Source organism: Papaver somniferum, chromosome 9 (assembly GCF_003573695.1).
Source record: "Papaver somniferum cultivar HN1 chromosome 9, ASM357369v1, whole genome shotgun sequence".
NCBI lineage: Eukaryota > Viridiplantae > Streptophyta > Magnoliopsida > Ranunculales > Papaveraceae > Papaver > Papaver somniferum.
In genome coordinates, this window is record NC_039366.1 from 125,066,760 (window position 1) to 125,081,312 (window position 14,553).

Consider the following 14,553-nt stretch of genomic DNA (forward strand, 5'->3'; position numbering starts at 1 on the left):
CTAGCCATCGTCTCGAGTATGAGTCGTATCCTTCGGCTCGCCCGTCCCTACCTACATCAACAGAAAACACAACACCTTACTTTGGACTGCTTTCGAAAAGGTTTAAGGACGAAGTACAATAGTTCTGATGCTCAGAAAAGAAAAAGTTCAACCAAGTACGATTCCCTTTTACTTTTTCATGCTGAACTCAGCAAGTTAGGTAGTTTTGACTAATAGGACAGTTTTTGAAATGTGGTTTGGTTATGTCGCTTTCGGTACTTTTCTTATGCATTAATCATTATTTGTCCTAACACTCCTTGTGTCAGGAATCATTAATCGTCCGTACGTTTAACCGGAAAACTTCTTTCTTGGCCAGGGTTTGTAATGGTGACTTCCCCAATCGTGTTGTCGATGTCTCAGCTACACAGGTTGTCACAACAAGATTTCTCGATCTTTTCCTCAGAATTCCGCAAGGATGGTTTTACCATGGGATTCTTTTGGCTTCCTAACGACGCTGTAAGGCTCTTGTTGTTGGGTTAGGATGAGACTATCATCGAAGTGCTCACCATATCCTTTCTAGCCATAGCTTTGGAGACCCGAACTCAATGATTTTGAGTTGGTTTTGCCATTTCTACTATTATGTTTAATTAACCCACGACGAGATATGACCAGCGAGATAAAGTTTCATTCTAGCTTCTACCAAGCATCAAAGATGATGTTTTTGGGAGCTTTGAATCTTTTCAACAGCTCGTCTTAGTCATAAAAGGAAACACAATCGACCATAACTCAAACCTGAGATCCTATTCCTAATTATTTCAAGAATTTTATTGTAAAGAGAATGTCTTCAAAAACAAAACAAATCACAAGTTTCTTCGTAAGATAAGAAGATTTTTGCTTAACATGCAACAAGAGCAAAATAGTTCAGACTGTTGACAGAGTTTTTCGACTCAAATCAAGACTCTGTGAGCTCAACCAAGATTGGATAAAAATAAATGTAAAAGACCCGAGTTTCGAAGGAAAAATTGCTTTAAAAGACTCATCTACCAACTCATATGCTTCAACCACAAGAGTCTTTCACTTAGCATCAACTAACATCAAAAGATGTTTTAGGAGCTTTTGAATCTCTATTTAATGGTTTTTATGCAAGGTATCTAAAGACGTTACACGGTCCCCTTAGTCGGCGCCAAAATGTAGATGTGGAAAATCCTACAACAACATCCAAAGAATCATAAACACAGAACATGAAGTAAACAAGCAAGAGATGCACAAGAACACAAGATATACGTGGTTCGGTATGATTACCTACGTCCACGAGGGCAAAGGGATGATCTTATTACTCGATTCAAGGTTACAAAATGTGTATCTCACTAACAAGTACTCTATTCTCTCTCTCAAGCTCTTGATATTCTCTTCTCCCTCACTGATTATTTAGCCCTTAGCTCTCTACATGGCTCTGTATTTATAGCTATAAGTGATGATACATCCAAGTTACAGTGTGGGTCGTGGTACATCTTTATTGATGTCCTTGTCGGGCGATGAATGATGCCTTTTCCGAGATGTTGGGCCGAGCCTAGTGATATCTTCTCCCGATGTCCTTCCGCCCGATGTTGATTACCCAGTGAGTATGGCCGATGTCGTCTTTAATACTCTCGACCCGAGTCTTACTTTGACCAGATCCTTCTTATCCTTTCACCAGTTTTGTTAGAGCAATTATTACTCTCGTACCTGATGGGCATCACATCAGGGTTTTTCCTTTACACGTATCGACTTCACGGGCATCTCTTTTCTCGCGCCAAACTAGGATAGAGTGATTCGGTGCATCATACTTCAACTACTATCAATACATCATGGTCTAGGATTTCTCCACCTGGATCTGTGGATTATTCACACCTACAAAAAAACATGACTGATTTTGTTTCCGATTCCCGACGAACCTCTATGAATTCCGCAGACATTATTTGCTAACAAACAAAGATGCACATGTTTTGAATTGCAGAAAAATGGCTCTTGGGTCATTATGAAGCCTTTACCTCTCTCCCAGACAGTTGAGCTGCTTGAGCTTTAATAAACACTCCCTCCGGCATATAAAATGATCCTGTTGTCCCAAAAAAAAAGTGATTCTTTTCATCTTGTGTGCAATTTTCCAAACAAGAAAGTCCTTACTATTGCTACTGGTGTTGTAAAAGATCTTTTAAAAAGAGATATGTTGGTAGTTCAAATTTCTCAAAAAAATATGAAAAAATATGAAGATTAATTTGGTAGTCATGCATGTTCACCCGTTATCTAGGTCTTTTAAAAAGATTTCTAATGCTATACAAATAGCAATCCTTTTTATTTTGCGAGATATGTTAATTCCAATTAGAAAAAACGATTTTTTTTCTCATGTTTTCCTTAAAATTGTACAAATAAAAAATGCTCACTTTCTATGGGACGGGAAGGTGTATAAAAGCAAGCACTGTAATGCACTATTTTCTGGCTCAAAGTGAAATATTTAGCTAAGCCAAGATAAGAGAGATGGGAAAATTGCTATGGCCTTTGGCTAACATGTGTCAGAAACCTAGCTTCCGACCTACTAACCAGCAAAAGCTAGGGTTTTCATCGAAGTTAAAGTTTGACCTTGACCAACGGATTCTAGTTTCCGCCTAGTGATAGTTTACAGGAGATTTACAGGAGAATGAAGATCTTTCCTATGTCTCGTTCTCATTCCTTTGTTTTACAAAACACAATATTTTTCCCTTTTTATTTTTGATAAAAAAAGTTTGAGCATTTTTTTTTTTTTGATAAAAGGAGAATTTATTGATTAAGCAGTTCTAGACACCGCAAGCCTCTGTAACAAAGATAAAACCATGGAGAATAATCCATGTATTCTTCTAACAATAGTTTGTCTCTCCTGATTTTTTTAGCAACATTGTCTGCAATATTATTCAAATCTCTCTTAACATGAGAGATTTTACAAAAATTAAAAGATGAAAGTAGAGTTTTAATTCTACTATGAAATGATTATTCTCATATCTAACTTGAACATTGTCATATGTGATAGACTGCACCACTACCGAGAATATATATTTGGATCCCCTAAGCATGCGCCTCATACCACATACTCAGGATTTCCAAAAGGATATCTCACCATAGGATCTTTAGTGCACATCCATACCATGTCATCAAAACTCCCCAAAAGTTCGCAATTCCGCAAGAATCATCCAATATGCAAAATAATTCTTAGAACAGTACTGTAATGACCAAACTCTAATGCCAGAACAGTAGGATGCAAGCCTACCGATTTTAATCAAACGACTTTCCGGGTTGATACTCGTAAGTGAGAGCTAGCAGGCTTTACAAGCCATATCATCCCAAAGGGGTGGGGGATAATCAATCCCACTGTCTACATACATTTAAAATGGTATTCGGGGTCACCAAGTATCTGGTGGGTGATTAATATTTTTGATTGTGGTTGTAGTAATGAGGTTCAAACTCTCGGACTTGTGAAGATTAAATTTAAAGATTTAATAAAATTATATACAAAATTATTAACAATGGGTGCGAGAGGTAACCAAGACACTAGATTCCACTATTATGCAAAATTGAATGATAAATATTTCAAAACTCTATTCAATTCTTAAGTCCTCTTTTATCTTTAATTCACTATCAATCATACAAATTCTCAAACATTATTTGTAAACCTTAAGCATAGATTATCAAGAGATTAAACCAAGCATAACCTATCAGCCTGAATAACAAATAATTAAGACAATCATTCAAACAATTTAAAACTCTGCAAAAGCAGCGATTAGGTGAATTATATAATTAAATGAAATAGTTACCCATTTATGTTGCGTGAATAGCTTCCTCCATTGCCTTGGTTACGAGGGAATTAGCTCATCATAGTATAAATGCTCTCAAAATAATTTATTATGGCTCAAAAATGGTTTACAAATGATGAGAAGAAGAGAAAATGGTGTAAACAACTAAAGTGCGACCTACAGGAAGCGTCACACAAGAACGATAAAAGAGAAGTGCTATTGTCGTTGTGGTTCTAAGACCCACACCTATGACCCACGAAGACTTGTCGTTGTCACTGTTGAAGAACGACGGTTCCTGGACGTCAGTTCTTCATGTTCTTGAGTTGCAGCAGCAAAAAACTTTTCCTGCAACTCGTGATTTCTTCGTTCTCTTGTCTCTGCTAACTCCCCAAACTCTCGACACCCTTTTTCTCAACCCTAGAAACCTATTTATACTAACAGGTCGACCAAATATTTGTAATAACTTCAATATAATCTGGCAGTGAAGAGAATATTTCCGATATATTTTTTTTATTCTTCTGACTTGTTACGGGATTTGTTTCCTGGTTTATCTCTTTCGCGCGTCTTCTCTGAGCTGTAGAATTTGTTTCCAACCAATACAGTCAACCCATGCACGTATCTTCCATCCAAAAAATCCGAGAATAGAATATCTTCCCTGTTTTGCATCCCACGATTATCCAGCCCAAATAACTCGATTCGAACACCCATACCATCCCTGTTAGGCTATAACAGGTCCATCCCAATGAAAACTAGCCCTTGAATCTCCTTATATCACGTCCAAAATTTGCTTCAACAATTACGCAGGTGAAGAACTATTTTTCCCGCCAAAACTCGGTTCAAATGGGGAAGAAACTGGTAGCCCCCTATCCAGAGTATGGGTGCGAATAACAGATGCCTTGGGGGTGACCTGGGGGTGCCCCTTAGTAATTAGGTTACCCATTATCCAAAAGCGAGAGTCCGAATAACACTTGTCCTACGGGTGCCAAAATCAACTTTTCGAGCCGAATTTTCCAAAAATGTTTATTTCCTAAAAATACATAAAAACACAATATTAGTACAAAAATAGAGTTCCAACAATACGGACATTGAGGACAAATTAGACACAAAAATGTGTCTATCAAATACCCCCAAACTTATTATTTGCTAGTCCTAGAGCAAAACTAATAAAAAATAAATAAAACCGAGTTAATCTCGGGAGGGTTTACCAGAGGTGTGCCCACAAAACCATTACTTCAGACCCTAGCTTATCTATGCAGAACCTTGGAAGGCACTAAAGAATATCCTTGGTTGGCATACTTATTGACTATATGAGGAGGTACCCCGATGCGAAATTCCAATTGTTGTACACGAGTTTGCACTCAAGCATACTAAAATTCATATATAAGTGACAGAGCTCTACTCAGATAGTCGCATTATGGACATCAATATCCGGAGTCAAAACTAATCACATGGATAGATCAAGAAGATGTATATAGAAAAACATAGATGATTTTGATGTTTACTAAGTGAACGGTGTTTCCCATATCTGTCTGAAGGCCTCCGCCAAAAGGAACCTATCCTAATGGATTGAGATACTAGTCTGACTAATATCAACACACTGGCATATACAAGGGTACCATTGATCGATAACCTAACTCTAGGTCAACACAACTGGCATATACAAGGGTACCAGTGGTCGACTTTATTGAATTTATTCCTTTTGGTCAAATGGTCTGGTCTCAATTTTTTTTTCATGGTATCTCAATCACTCTAATTCACCCTAGCATTGGTAACAACTTGAATCGTGATCCCCACCAAATCACTTAGAAACATATTTAAAAAGAAAACAACATCAAAAAAAAGAAGTGAAAAGGACTCAACGAGATATGGTGAAACTATCATGTTATTCCTAACAACTGAGCTCTGTGCTTTTATGAATAGACTCTTTAGATGTTTCCATCTAATCAGATTGGTTCCTCAACTCCTACAATCAAAATGCTTCCATCCACTTAGATTAGTTAGTGCAATCCTTAATAAGCATAAATTTCTAGTCTCTGGAGCTTATTTATTGCAACTAAGAACTTTCTCCCATACCCCCAAACTTAAATCTAACATTGTCCTCAATGTTCTAAAGATGAAATTAAAAGCATGAACAAGGAGAAACTGTTACCAATGAAGCAAAAGAGATAAGAAAAGATATTACCGTGTCGCATGAATATTGGGTTACCTCCCAAGAAGTGCTAAGTTTAAAGTCTTCAGCCAGACTAAGCAAGGATTAGTCACCACGTAGAATCATATAGTAGTAGCCGGAATAACTGTGGGTCATCTGGATCAAAAAGTGTTACCCACAAGAAGAGGAAACTGCAACAGACCAAGAAGATACCGAACATACCCTTGCTTAAGACAACTACATCTAGTTGTGGTTCAGGTTCAGGCTCTATAAAAGGGTCTAAATAAAAGATTTTCATCGGTTGGATTTCCTCAAAACTAAGATCCGGTTCAGGTATTAGAGTCTGGAAAAACTCAACTAAGAACTTAGAAGCACATAACAACAACCTGAATAATTGGGGATCCTCTAAGTCAATTATATTTGACTCACAAAGTTGACCATAATAATGGTCATCCTTAAGAAAATGTGTCGACCCTAATATCCTAAAGTAATTAGGTTTAGTCTCAAAACTTAATATCCGACATATCTGAAAATCATATGTTCCCACAATTGGAAGAAAAATTTTTGGTGGGAAAACAAAGTCAATCTTGGTATCATAGCTTAGGTTAACCACATCAACCAGATGATGGGTTTCTAACAACTGAGCTCTCCTATGGACACAACTAGGTTCATGAAAAAGTGTATGAAGATAATCTTGTAAGATGGCTGAGGCACAAATTTCAAGTCCCGACTGAGGGATCTTTGTAAGAGCTAAAGGTATGGAACAAGGGGAATGATAATCACCCCCAAACTTAGATTTTTGGGTATCTCTAGATAGACTAGCTACAATTTCATTAATTTCTAGATCGTTGGAATCTTGAAAATAGTCAATTTCTTCTTCTAGGTTACACTCAAGTGATGCATCCTCACTCATATTTAATAGCTCTACGAGTTCATTTTCTTCGTCTAAGACCATTGTTTCTAAATCGCTAGACTCTAAAACAGTATTCTCAAAATAAACTCGTTCCTCTAAACCATTATCGACTTCGTAATCAAAAGGAAATACTACATCATCTACGAGGTGGTATCTCTAATCAAATCCTCGTCCTTTTGAATAGGTGAATAATCATTAAAATTATCGGGATTTGAACCAAAAATAACACTATCATCATAAAGTTCATTTAGAGTAACAAATTCCTGATCACTATGCCTACAAATTTCAAATTCTTCATCAACACTATCCACATCATAATAACATGAAAAAGATCAAACCTCATCAAAACAAGTAGTGCTACCAATTCTAACCTTGTTATCTTGATTATGTAAATAACTATCTTCATTCTCAAGGGTATTATTGGATACACTATATTGGCAATTCAAGTAATTTCGAGCAATTCTTTCGTTCGTCTCAGCTATCCGCTTGAGGTGGTATTCTAAACAAGGTTCACTCGTTATTGTAGTTATTTCGTCTATAATTATACTAATCATATCAGCTAACTTACGCGTCGACTCAGCTAACTTCCTGAGGGACTCTTCTAAAGGAGGAATAGGAATAGAGGGATCATAAAAAGGACTACTTTTCAATAGTTTGATTGTATCCTCTAGAGACGTAGAACTAGTACTATAATCTTCTTGCTCGTAAGACTGATGCATGTGTAGATAGTAATTGGGCTCACCAGGGTATGACCCATATCCTTCCAAAGGATGGCGTTCCCAACCACTATTCCCAACATGGTCATAAAAAGGATGATGTACATATTCAAATTCAGGTCGATAATCATTGTATTGGCTTCTATCATACCAGTTTGACATTCTTAATTGCAAGGGAATTCTACACAATCACAAACAAGGCTGACTCGACCAAATCAAACCTATACAATCTAGCAAACAACAAGCATGATGGATCCACTTAGATTGTTTCTAGACCAGCTTCTAATCCTTCGAAAGGGAATTCGTTACAATTTAAGCAAACCCCTCTGGAATCAATCCGGGTCAAAGTAAGTTGAATTGAGGCGGGGGAAGCTCAGTGGAGATTTGATACCCAAGGCCTCACCGCTATCACAAGGCGGCACAACCACGCATTCAACTCACAGAAACCATCAAGAACTTTGAAGTATGCTTAAAAGAGTAACCAATATTTTTTGAAAGATTTTCCTACCAAGCTCGTTACCCTATCGGTCTCGTTCTAATCAAATTTTAAGCTTGGGTTCGCGTTAGGTTTCGTTTTCCTAAGGCGGGCAAGAAGGGAACGGTGATGAAATCCAAACCTTTATCTTATATGGCCAGTTCTTGCCCTTTACTAGGAAATTAAAGCAGCCGGTTCAGTCCTCAACATATAATCACCTTAAGGCAGACAATAAACCCGCTGACAGGAGATTCGCGGGTGTTTAGAAGTTTACCTCCCATACCAGACGGGCGAAGAACCGCTGTAGTCGATTCGGGCCACTGACTCCGGTGTCAGTGTGCGAACCCGAGGGGCCGAGACGATATTGTAATCGTCGTCCTTCCCTGCAAACAGTTTATATATTTTTTTTTATATAAAGCCCTTCCGTAAAATTAAAATAAATTGTTCAAAGTCCAGAGTCCAAAGTAAAGTGCAAAAATATTACAAAAATTTCCTAATACAATTCTAGAAAAAAATTAAAAATTAAAAAAAATAATAATAAAACTAAATCCTAAAAAATTATTTTTCTTTTTTTTTTTCTTTTTTTTTTTATCTTTGAGCTTTGTTCCAAGTCCTTAGTGTCCAATCTTCAAAACTGTAATACAAAGACACAACCAAAGAGACGTAAAAAGAACAAATGGAATAATAAAAAATAATAAAAACCTAAAAATTCTACCTAAGCACAAATCCGAGTCGGCGGCGCCAAAATGATTAATATTTTTGATTGTGGTTGTAGTAATGAGGTTCAAACTCTCGGACTTGTGAAGATTAAATTTAAAGATTTAATAAAATTATATACAAAATTATTAACAATGGGTGCGAGAGGTAACCAAGACACTAGATTCCACTATTATGCAAAATTGAATGATAAATATTTCAAAACTCTATTCAATTATTAAGTCCTCTTTTATCTTTAATTCACTATCAATCATACAGATGCTCAAACATTATTTGTAAACCTTAAGCATAGATTATCAAGAGATTAAACCAAGCATAACCTATCAAACTGAATAACAAATAATTAAGACAATCATTCAAACAATTTAAAACTCTGCAAAAGCAGCGATTAGGTGAATTATATAATTAAATGAAATATTTACCCATTTATGTTGCGTGAATAGCTTCCTCCATTGCCTTGGTTACGAGGGAATTAGCTCATCATAGTATAAATGCTCTCAAAATAATTTATTATGGCTCAAAAATGGTTTACAAATGATGAGAAGAAGAAAAAATGGTGTAAACAGCTAATGTGCGACCCACAGGAAGCGTCACACAAGAACGATAAAAGAGAAGTGCTATTGTCGATGTGGTTCTAAGACCCACACCTATGACCCACGAAGACTTGTCGTTGTCACTGTTGAAGAACGACGGTTCCTGGACGTCCGTTCTTCATGTTCTTGAGTTGCAGCAGTAGAAAACTTTTTCTGCAACTCGTGATTTCTTCGTTCTCTTGTCTCTGCTAACTCCCCAAACTCTCGATACCCTTCTCCTCAACCCCAGCAACCTATTTATACTCAACAGGTCGACTAAAGCTTTGTAATAACTTCAATACAATCCGGCAGTGAAGAGAATATTTCCGATATATTTTTTTTATTCTTCTGACTTGTTACGGGATTTGTTTCCTGGTTTATCTCTTTCACGCGTCTTCTCTGAGCTGTAGAATTTTTTTCCAACCAATACAGTCGACCCATGCACGTATCTTCCATCCAAAAATTCCGAGAATAGAATATCTTCTCTGTTTTGAGAATATCTTCCCTGTTTTGCATCCCACGATTATCCATCCCAAATAACTCGATTCGAACACCCATACCATCCCTGTTAGGCTATAACAGGTCCAACCCAATGAAAACTAGCCCATGAATCTCCTTATATCACGTCCAAAATTTGCTTCAACAATTACGCAGGTGAAGAACTATTTTTCCCGCCAAAACTCGGTTCAAATGGGGAAGAAACTGGTAGCCCCCTATCCAGAGTAGGGGTGCGAATAGCAGCTGCCTTGGGGGTGACCTGGGGGTGCCCCTTAGTAATTAGGTTACCTCTTATCCAAAAGCGAGAGTCCGAATAACACTTGTCCTCCGGGTGCCAAAATCAACTTTTCGAGCCGAATTTTCCAAAAATGTTTATTTCCTAAAAATACATAAAAACACAGTATTAGTACAAAAATAGAGTTACAACAATACGGACATTGAGGACAAATTAGACACAAAAATGTGTCTATCAGTGGGTCGCAATTTAAGGACTTAAAACTCACAGTACTTGACTAAGTTTAACATGATTTTACCAAGTAATTTGTATAACGGTTACAAACTTTCTTTCCGCATGATAGATGGCATTCTCTTCCAAATGATTACTTTACTTTTCAAATAAAATCTCTTGGTATCATTACAAGCAAACACCAACGAGTCCAAAAAGCACATTCCCTAGTGTTATCTGGAAACTTGCTCTGATACTAACTATGGCGGACTGAAAAATTATGCCCCCCGACACCAAGCCTCACATGCTGAAAAATCCCGATGTGCCACTCATAAAGCAGTGACCGGATGTAAAGCTCCAAATCTCACCAGTAAAATGCACGTCCATTTGCCTTTAGAAGTGTGCTCTGCAAGCCTAATGTGTTAAGTGTAATTTTCATAGGTAACTTCACAACATTCCGACTTACGTTTGTTCTCCAAAGGGTGAAAGACCATAAAGGATAATTGTGAAGCATTTTTCATGCATCATTGGCTTCCAAGTTCTATCTAGGCATATGGCATGCCTTGAACTTGTACATAATGGAAGTAGGGATCGTTCCCACGAAGAGAAGTGAGTTTTAGTTGTCAAAGTGTTACAAAGGGTTTTTTTTTTTTAGATTGTGAACAAAATAAATAATCAAAGCAAATAAAATTTTATTGTAATCAATAGAGAGAGATATGATCGAGGAATTCTTCATCGTTAATAAACCGTCAATGAGTTATTATAATTGCCTACTCGTCGTTAATCATAGATTATCACCACCATGGAATAACAGCTAGCTCACTGTTGTTCACTAAATTCCTTTTATCACTGAGTACGGAAGCTCTCCAATACCAGATTCTATTCGCCTAACCACCTAGTAGTAGCTCACTCAAGGTGTAATTTGGTCGAATGATTTATCTTTTGTGAATTTATAGGTTGATCCTAATAGTTAGACTCTTATCTCAAGGTCCACTTTCTAGTGTTGTTTATACCCACAATCGCTCCACAGAATCCCTATGCAAGGTTTGTGTTCTCTACTTGTGTAAAGGTTATTCGACGATTACTTATCTCCTAACTCTATAATAGAAATAAATTGAATCAAAAAATCAATTTAGTTGGCCACCTAAACAATCTATCAATCAATCATAAATATTCGTTATAATATAAACAAACGATAATCATATCAAGAACTTCAAAGTAGATTAATACAATAACTCAAATCTTGTTTACAACTTAGAATTCATCCTCAATCAATAGGTGTTTAGCTACTCATGGATGTAGAAACATCCATGATATACATATAAGAAAAGTAAAGAGATAACGTTACGATTGATAATCGCTCCGTATGATGTTTATTCTCTCCAAACCCTAAAAATTTCGTGACCTAATGATATGATCTTGCTTTACATAACCTAACACCTTTTTATAGGTTTACATTGCTTGGTCTTCACGTATTTAGTTTGGTTCAAGAACCCGACTCGAAAATAACGAAATAACGAATCCAAACGTGCCTTTAGGATTTCCAAGGTATTAATACATGTTTTCGACTTGCTAAGTTCGCAAACCCAGTCCGCGAACTTCAAATTCCAGCAGAAATTTTCGGAATTAAAGTATGAAGCCCGTCCGCGAACTTTATTGTCTTCGGTATTGTTTTGGCCACAACTTCTTCATCCAAACTCAGAATGACCTCATTCTTTATGCATTATTTTTATCTTTCAATTCTCTTCAAGATGATGACGAGAAATCCTTAATTTGAGTGAGTTAAGATCGGTCTTTCGCCCTTCTCTTGATTTTGAGCATTTTGCTCCTTTTCGTCGCGCTTCTTCCACTTCTCTTGGACTTTGGCATTGGATACTTGGAATACTTCTCTTCGTAGCTCTTTTCAACACTTTGTAGTTACTTTTTGGATGATTCACCTAATAGAGACAAATAAAAGAAAACAAGAGTAATAATACGAAAATAGGCAAGAATAATATCTAAAACAAGTATGGAATGGACACTAAAATCATATGAATTATGCATTTATCAAGGAACTTACCTCCATATAAGAATAATTCACAATAGTATATAGATAATATAGGTCATATCGTACATCAAAGTTTAAGACAAATAGATTTTTTTAACTAATTTGGAAAATCCTTTTACTTTTAGCAAGTGTGATGTTTTTTTTTGCACGACTCATTCAAATATCTTTGATCGAATGGTTTTATTTGTCAATTTTCTGTATCATTGTTGAATTTCATGTGGATTTGTGTTACATAGAAAACTTCGTATATTTAACTAATACATGTGAAACTAAACAAATTTCACATGTGAAACTAAACAAAATTTAGGTTTTCTTAGGTATTGCATAGGTCCATTGTGTTGCATAGCAAACTTCGTATATTTAACTTCCGTACATGTGAAACTAAACAAAACTTAATTAGTATTGCCTACGTATATTGTGATGTCTGTTTTGCGTAATTATGTTTTCTTCTAGGTATATATATAGCAAATTTTATTGCTCGCTTCAAGTTACACTTCCATATAAGAATAACCTCCATATAAGAATAATTTCTTTTTGTCCCTAGAATATTATTATATAGAGGTTCTACTATATTAACAAGTTCCAAATTATGCTTATTGATTTATGATGATTTACTCTTGTAGATTAGAAGGAAAGGCAGCATTGATCACTGGTGGTGCTAGGGTATTGGCAAATGCACTGTAGAATTATTCAGTCAACACGATGCAAAAGTTGTGATAGCTGACGTCCAAGACGAATTAGGCCAATCAGTTTGCAAGGATATTGGTCCTGCAATATTAGCCTCATATGTCCATTGTGATGTCACCGATGAACTTCAAGTTCAAAATGCTGTTGACACTACGGTGGCGAAATACGGAAAGCTTGATATAATGTTCAATAATGCAGGAATTGTAGATGAACCCAAAGCTCGAATCCTTGATAATGAGAAACCACACTTCGAACGTGTCTTGAAAGTGAATGTTACTGGTGTATTCTTAGGAACCAAACATGCTGCCCGTGTCATGATTCCAGCACATCAAGGTAGCATAATTTTAACGGCTAGTATTAGTTCCGTTATTGGGGCTGCCGCTTCTCATGCCTATGCATGTTCCAAGCATGCTGTATTAGGATTGACTAAAAATGCAGCTGTTGAGCTAGGACAGTTTGGGATAAGGGTTAAATGTTTGTCTCCCTATGCGCTAGCAACACCTTTAGCTAAGAGCTTCGACAAAATGGAGGATAAAGATCTGGAGCAACTTATGCATGCATTAGGAAACCTCAAGGGGGTCATTCTCACGGCCGAGGATGTAGCTAATGCTGCCCTTTATTTGGGCAGCGATGAATCAAAGTATGTGAGTGGGTATAACATGATCATCGATGGAGGATTTACTGTTGCTAATCCGTCTTTTGGCATGTTTAAGAGTCTGTTTGGTATAGTTTTCAAAAACAATTTTCTATTTTTAAAAACAAAGAAAACATGAGAAAACGCGTTTGATAGGGACATTTTCAGAAAATGTTTTCTATTTGTTTTTTGTTTTTAAAAACAAAAATATGAAAACAATAAATTGTTGTTTTCAGTGATTTTTTTTTTTGTTCCTTCTTCTTCTTTTCAGAACAAAGTAAGACATCGTGGAAATGATTGCAACTGAGTCATGGCCACTATCACTATCTCTTAGACGAGTCTTTACATTTGATCTGATTTAGTTGATTTTCCTTGGTTTTCAAAAACATTTTTATCCTACCAAACAATTATAGAAAATGAAAATAAAGAAAAAAGGATATGTTTTTAAAACATTGGAAAACTATTTTTGAAAATTGTTTTTTAAAATTGTACGAAACAGGCTCTAAGTATCCTGAATCACCCAAATGATTTTGTTTCCCCTGTTTTGGCTATTTTCTTCCAATTTGACAATTTAATGGGTTAAGCTAATTCCCGTTCTTCCTTCCTTCCTTCGTTTTTTTTTTTGATTTGCCGTAATCCGGTATTTTGTGGTTGATTTGCTTGCATAAATTGAGGGTACCAGAATGGAAATCATGTCCAATTTTCTTTCCAAAGGTCTTATGCAAGCATAATGCGTTAAGTGTAATTTTCGTAAGTAACTTCTCATCATTCCAACTTACCTTTGTTCTCCGAAGGGTACAAGACCATAAAGGATAATGCTAAAGCATTTCACATGCATCATTGGCTTCCAAGTTCTATCCAGGCATATGTCATGCCTTGAACTTGTACATAGGCCGTGCCAAGCATATTTCCACATCACCA

The 14,553-nt window shown here is 36.4% G+C and overlaps 1 pseudogene; it reads left to right on the forward strand.

Moving 5' to 3' along the window:
• Nucleotides 1–12,750: 12,750 nt before the first annotated feature.
• On the forward strand, nucleotides 12,751–14,160 carry LOC113312544 (annotated as a pseudogene).
• The last annotated feature ends 393 nt before the right edge of the window (nucleotides 14,161–14,553 follow it).